Genomic DNA, 7586 nt, shown 5'->3' on the forward strand with positions numbered 1-7586 from the left:
TAGAGAAAATCATTGTGGTTGTCTCAAGCTAATTTTTCTCATGAGGCATATGTATTCATATGCCATCATTACACATATCTTAAGATCGATATCTGTAACTGCGTTGGTAATATGAATTATCACTATGAAACTTTCCGTGTGGCAAAAAAATTTAGGATACCTATCTTAATAATACACAAAATCAAAATGAATCAGCTGGTTACTTTTATTGTAGACATGAAGGGTCTATAGAAGCGAAACAGTGAGAACAAACACATAAATAAGAGTGATTAGGGCGTCGCCAAGACGGACGCAAACCTTCCGCAACCATCCGAACCACGGAAGTCATCCAACGCCAACCTGTATCGGTTTGCGGGGCAATCCGGACGTGTTTTCTTCAGCAAATTGGAGACAAAAGTGTAGGAGGTTTGCGAGAGTCTGGACACCCGAAACGTAGGATTCCAACACCCCCGGCCCACCCAATCCCCCTCCCGGTCCCATTTCCTTCCACACCGCCCTTCTCCCCCCTTACTTTGCATTCGCACCCTCCACCTTTGTTGCTGTTGTTGTTCGTCTCCGACCGCCACAAAGGCATTGCCGGACGTCCGCAACCAGCGCCGACATGCCTGCTCGACGTTCCGACGAACCTTTACACCTTGGAGGCGTTTGTACCCAGGTATGTGTCGGTGTCAAAATCGGCAGATCTCGGATAGGGGGGCCCAAGTTGTGTGTCTAAGGATCGATGGTAACGATGGACAAAGGGACACAATGTTTACCCAGGTTCGGACCCTCTTAAAGGAGGTAAAACCCTACTTCCTGCTTGATTGGATTTGATGAGTATAGAGGTTACAAGAGTTGATCTACCTCGAGATCATAATGGCTAAACCCTAGATTGTCTAGCCTATGAATATTATGATGATAGCCTCTACGGACTAACCCCTCCGGTTTATATACACACCGGAGGGGCCTAGAGTTTGTACAAAGTCGGTTGACAAGGGAAGGAAATAATACATCCGGACTCTAATCTTGCCGTCCACGCACACAGAAGTCCTACCCGGATACGGAGTGATGGCCTTAAGCTTTATCTTCACGGCCCATTCAGTCCGGCCCGTCTCCTCGAGCCGGACACATGAGGACCCCCGAAACTAGGACTCCCTCAGTAGCCCCCGAACATGCCTTCAATGACAATGTAGTATGCGGATTTATGTCTTCGACTTTGCAAGGCGGGTTCTTCACCATATTGCGGATTGATGATAGTCCGGCATCCACTTCTGGGCCCAGTCTTTATGATTCCTCCCAGTCAGCGCCTCGATTTCTACGCGTTGAGCGAATGCAAATGATCCATGCTTTTTTATAATTTAAAATTTTTACAGTCTTTTCTATGCGTTGAGCGAATGCGAACATTTTTTACATTGTCCAAAAAGTGTTTGCACTTTAAAATTTTGTTCACGTTTCAGAAAAAAAATTGTTTCAAAAAGTGTTCGCACTTTAAAATTTTGTTCAGGTTTAAAAAATGTTTATGTTTCAAAAGGTGTCTCTTTTTTAAAGTTGTTAGTTTTTTAAAAGTATTCGAAATTTTCCACAACACACTTTATAAAATGTTCGAAGAATTCAGAAATAAATACATTTTCAATACTTGTTTGCCACTAAAAAACGTTTTCAAAGTTTGACGCTTTGGTTTCTGATAAAATATTGTCGGCCTCTTATTATGTAATTCATAGCCGTCTGGTGTAGTGGCTAGCGAAATCAGGTCAACTCCACGACATGTTTTTCTCTTTTGGATATTACGCCGCGCGTTAAGAAAAAGAAAGAAAGAAATTTTACAGTGCATGATAAGGAAAAAAACTCGCTTTATGTCTGGTGGGCCGGCCCAGTCGAGTCCGCAGCCAATAATCCGGAACATTTTTAAAAAATATTACTTACGAAATAATTTATGAAATTCCAAAAACTTTTTCAAAAAATGAGATACAATCTTGAAACTCTAAAAACAAAATTCATAGCATGTGAAAAACTGTTGTAATTCTGATGATTGTTTTTACAAATGTGCTTTTTTAAAATTGCGAACAGTTTTTTAAATGCAAATAGAATTTCAGAATTCCAAATATTTTTTAAATAACACAAAATTAATTGAATTAGTGCCAAAAATATAAAACAAGAACATTTTTAAACTACTGAACAATTTTAGAAATGTGCAAACATTTTTTAAACTTCACGAATTCTTGTTGTGTTATATTGGGCCGGCCCAAATTCTTATCCGTGAGAGTAGCCAGTTATCCTGGTCGGGATTGTAATATTTCCAGTGTGCCAAACGGGTCTAGGGTCTAAAATAGAGCGGGATTACAAGTTCAGAGTGCCAATTTCCAGGATTCAAAGTTCAGGGTTTGATTTAGCTTTTTTGGTCGCCGGAGACGCGGTCCCGAGCCCCTCCTCCGCGTTCGGCCTCGCCGATGGCTAAACGCCGGTGGGGTTTGACCCTTTGACCTCGGCGGCCCGTCAGATGGGCCCCATGGGTCAGGTGATTAGCCTAAGGCTAATCACCAATTAACTAAACCTGACATTGACAAGTGGGCCAGGCCCCTGCTAATTTTAGTTAGATGTTAATTAAACTTAATTAGCTGATGATACTTACATGTGGGCCCGAGGCCACTAACTAAACTAGATTGGTTGGTTTAGACACTGACATATGGGTCCCATTGGTCAGGTTTGACCTGGACCGACCCGTTGACTCGCTGACGTCACGCTGACGTCATGCTGACGCAATAATTTATTTTCTGGAATTATTTTAAAACAGGAAATCCCAGAAAATATTCAAAACTTCAAAAATTCATATCAATTCAACCGTAACTCAGATTGAAATAAGTTATATATGAAAAATTATCAGAAAAATGCAATCTATCCATCTGTACTAGTTTCATGCATGAAAAACCAACTTATACCTGCTGTATAGGTGAAAACACATAAATGGCATTTATTAAGACTTAGCTTGGAGTTGCATTGGAATTCTTGATTCAAATAGACTTCAAGCAAATGAATGCTAGCTGCATTAGCTCAAACAACATCACATATTCATGCCATGTTCATGCATCATATTGTTGCATATGATTGTTTATTGATTCGTGTGCGCCATATCACCTCAAAGAAGTTCTGGTAGTCGTAGAACAGGATAGCCACAGAGTCAAAGCTGGCTTGCTACAACTAAACCCCACATTACCCTCTTGATACAAGTGCATGTATGATAGGATCTGATGTAAGTCTTGCTGAGTACCTTTGTACTCATGTTGCTTTATTTATGTTTTTGCAGCGGAGACTTCGGTCTTACTAGTGTTCTCGTGGACTTCGATGAGTAGCTTGTACCTCAGCTACGATCTTGATCGGATGTTGTAGATAGTCAGGCTCTTCAGCCTTTTTCATTTGTAGATGTCTGTACCCAGACATGTAATGCTTCCGCGTGTTGCTTGTATGCTCTGTATGATGGGTCTTGTGACCCCTGTTTGCAATAAATGCTATGATGGCTCTTCTGAGCCTTTATCTATATGAGTTGTTGAGTTATGCTGTGATGCCATGTTGTACAGCACATACTTGCATGTTATGCGTACGTGTAATGTGTATTGCTATGTGTGGGATCTGACTATCTAGTTGTTTATCCTTAGTAGTCTCTCTTACCGGAAAATGTCTTCTAGTGCTTCCACTGAGCCATGGTAGCGTGCTACTGCTCCGGAACACTTAGGCTGGCCGGCATGTGTCCTTCTTCGTTCCTGTGTCTGTCCCTTCGGGGAAATGTCACGCGATGAATACCGGAGTCTTGTTAGCCCGCTACAGCCCGGTTCACCGGAGTCCTATTAGCCCAGTGTTACAGCCTGGATTCACTCGCTGATGACCGACACGTTCGATGCTGGGTCATGGATGCCTGTCCCTGTAAGTTTGTGCCACTTTGGGTTTACGACTAGCCATGTCAGCCCGGGCTCCTTATCATATGGATGCTAGCGACACTATCATATACGTGTGCCAAAAGGCGCAAACGGTCCCGGGCAAAGGTAAGGCGACACTCGTGGAGATACCGTGCGTGAGGCTGCAAAGTGATATGAGGTGTTACATGCTAAATCGATGTGGCATTGAGTCGGGGTCCTAACAGCTTGTCCACAATTTTAAGGTTTATTTTGAATTTGTTTTTCCTTTTATGGACGACTGAAATAGACAAATTCTAACTAGATAAAAAAAGTGATTGCTGGTTGCCATGGAAGCACTTTGTCCGATTGACCAAAGCATAAATTTCAATCAGATGGGAAGTAATCTCCTATTGCTTCGGAAGCAAATTCTAATATTTTAAAAGTAGTGTTGACTCGGGAAAAAAATATCTTGTCGAGAGATCTTTTATATGGTACACTGGACACCAAATGCAATCGAACTAGATAGAAGCAATTGTCAGTTGTTCTGGAAGCAAAAATTTCGGCTGACTGAAGCAAACCAATTCTAACCCGATGGAAGTGTATCTTTATTTTCCATGGACACAATTTCATAGGATAGCCGGAAAAAAAGGGTCACGTGTACCTGACAATTAAATTGTCGTCCGAAATAAGCATTGAAAACAAATTGTATGGAAGCAAATCGTATGCATGAAAATCATGCATGGCGCCTGCTCAATTGGATATGCCCTGATTTATAGCAGTTTTTATGAAATAAATTGCCGCAATTAGTGTGTAATCACACACGCTACATGCAAACTATGGGGCCACACGTGGGGTATACGTGCTGGACTCGATGGTCATCATGGTTCTCATACCATGGTAGATGAGTAGTCTGATGTTGTACAACGCAAGGGATCCCATACATTATTGGGTGATGTTCCATGTAGTGTGATGTCGAGGTCATCTTTACTATCAAGCACTAGAGGATCTTAGTAGGGTTTTTTTGGGGAGGGGGAGCTGCTCCCCAAGTTGAACCAAAATTGTGAAGGACAACCATAATATGGTCCATAGATTGAAGGAAATCTAGTGCTTTGCTGGCTCAAACATCCAAGCACCTCAGACATTGGTATGTATGCATGTGTTTTCATTCACATGCTCTGTTTACTAGTGAAACCGCTGTTTTGAGAAACTAAATTTATATGTGATACAATGCTCACAGATCGACCATTCTCTCATAGAAAATTTTGGCGCAAACAATAGAACCAACATATTGTCTAGGGTCTACCAAACAAAGGCAGAAGACCAAAAGGCACACCTATTCATCTTGAACAACGGGGAGTCAACATCCAGATCACATCATTGAGAGCATGGGAGATGAGGACCGTGAATATTTCCGTATTTTACGCTCTTATATGAATATTTAAGATTTAGTCATCGACTTGATCTATTCGGTGGTCTTCACATTTTAATATTTATTCATTGGCTTGATGTGTTGAGTGTTCATATATATAATTAGGAAATTGTTCATGCGCTGGACCCCAACTTGATGTGTTTTTTTTAGAAAAGAAGGATGACCCCCGGCTTTTGCATCTGGACGATGTATGCGGCCATTTTATTAATTATTCTTACAAGATCTTACAAAGTCACACAACAGCAAGACTAAAGCCACCGTCTAAGCAATAACTGTCGCTACACCTATCCAAATGATGAAGGGGCGCTGATAGCCTGGACCTAATACCAAATAGAAATCGCAGCCAAACCTAAACATCTAAGACCTGAGGTCCCAACCAGGACGCCTGCCTGGTATGGGGCACCTACCAGTCCGGCGCACTCCTCAACCAGGACGCCTGTCGGGTATGAGGCCGCCGCAGCCACCTGCCACAAGTCCATCTTCAGAGTTGTACTGTTGCATCTACCGTGCCAGGTCTCTATGCCATCGACGCCACCACGACGCCAGACAGCGCCGTCCTCCTGCGCGAGTCCATTCTCCCACATCGAACTCCGAATCTGCACTGCACCACGCCGTCAAGATCCGTCACCATCAATATGTAGGATGAAGCACCGCTCCACCAAAGAAGCCGTCCGCTGGTCCCGCGAAGCCGGGTGCACCTCCAAGAATGCCGCCACAAAGGGGTTACGACACATGAATGCCGCCAACATCCGATCAGCTGATCTAGGGTTTCCCCCGGAGGTATTGAGTGGAGTTGGGAGCTTCACCTCGATGATGCCTTCATGAAGGAAACGATGATAAGGGCATCGTCATCATTGGCTCCGACCATCAACCGAAGACCAGGTTTTCACCCGGATCCGTCCCAAGAAATCCACCCAACAACCCGTGCACCGTCTCGACCGCCTTCAAAGCCCCAGATCCAGCCGCCTAGATCCGGCGACCAACCGCAGAAAAAGTGCCACCGTGGGATCCCTGGCGCACCGGCCACTGCCTGAGTGTGCCACCACTGGAGCCTAGGAGGAGGGCTCCCACCCCGCCTCGCCAAGCTGTAAGAGCCGCCGAGAAGGATCCCGCGCGCTCGTCACCGTCTCTGATCCGAACCAATCCAAAGCAGATCGCTGTCACAGATCTGCCTTGGACAGGGACTGCACCACGCCATGCTGTCGCAGGAAGCCCTAGCTTCACCAGCCGCCACCCTCCAGGGCCGCCGCCCCGGGATCCAGACAGAACCTCGCCGTTGCCACCGGCCAAGTTCCGCCACCATCGACCGGCCACTGCGACCTCCGCCGCCATGCCGCCAACGGATCTGGGCGAGGATACCCATCCTCCCCGAGGACACACGCCGCAGCCTCTTCTCCGCGTACTCGCACGAGAAGCCACCGTGGTCGCGTCCCCACCCCTCGCCGGATGCCGCGCATGTGCCGCCCCGCTGCCGGCGAAGGCCGCCGCCACGAGGAGACCCGCACGCAGCCGCCACACAGCTCGGCGTCGACCCATCTGCAGCTGCGTCATGGGCCCGCCGCCGTCAAGATCGCCGCCGTCGCGCCGCCAGGATTCGCGTGCCACGGTGCCTTCGCTCGGCCTGGCTGCTCCCGCAGGCCACGAACGCGAGGAGGGGAGAAGGGCCCCGCCGCCAGCCACCACGGGGGGCTTTGCCCCGATGGCTCTGGCCGGCGGCAGCGGGGAAGGGGAGGAGGAGGAGGGCTAGCGGCAAGGGGTGGCGGCGCCGCCCGTGTCGCCCGCGGGAGGAGCGACGCGAGGGCTAGCAAGAATGCATCAAAAATGGGAGAGATTTTCACTTCCCGGCCTCTGCACCAACCAAGGATGCATACAACCATTTTAGTATGAGTATCAAGATAAACATGGTCCTCAGAATTTTTTAAATGATTATAAAATGGGGAGATTTTCACTTCCCGGCCTCTGCACCAACTAAGGATGCATACGGCCATTTTAGTATGAGTACCGAGATAAACATGGTCCTCGGAATTTTTTTAAATGAGTTTCAAGACATTTCTTGATGAGTGGTTCCACCACACATCAAGATTGATCCTCAATAAACGGGGGAAAACCCCTGGGCATCACCTGTCAATTCTAGGAATTGAACTCGGGTCGTTGGATTGCACAACCACATACCCAACCACTGAGCCAAAGCTCTCTCTGCTGTGTTGGGTTGTCAACTTGATATGTTGAGTGTTCACCTATATATTGGCTTGATGGGAGGGCTGCCCTGCAACTTTAACCGAAATTGTGAA

Source organism: Triticum aestivum, chromosome 3B, assembly GCF_018294505.1.
Source record: "Triticum aestivum cultivar Chinese Spring chromosome 3B, IWGSC CS RefSeq v2.1, whole genome shotgun sequence".
In the NCBI taxonomy this organism is placed as follows: Eukaryota; Viridiplantae; Streptophyta; class Magnoliopsida; order Poales; family Poaceae; genus Triticum; species Triticum aestivum.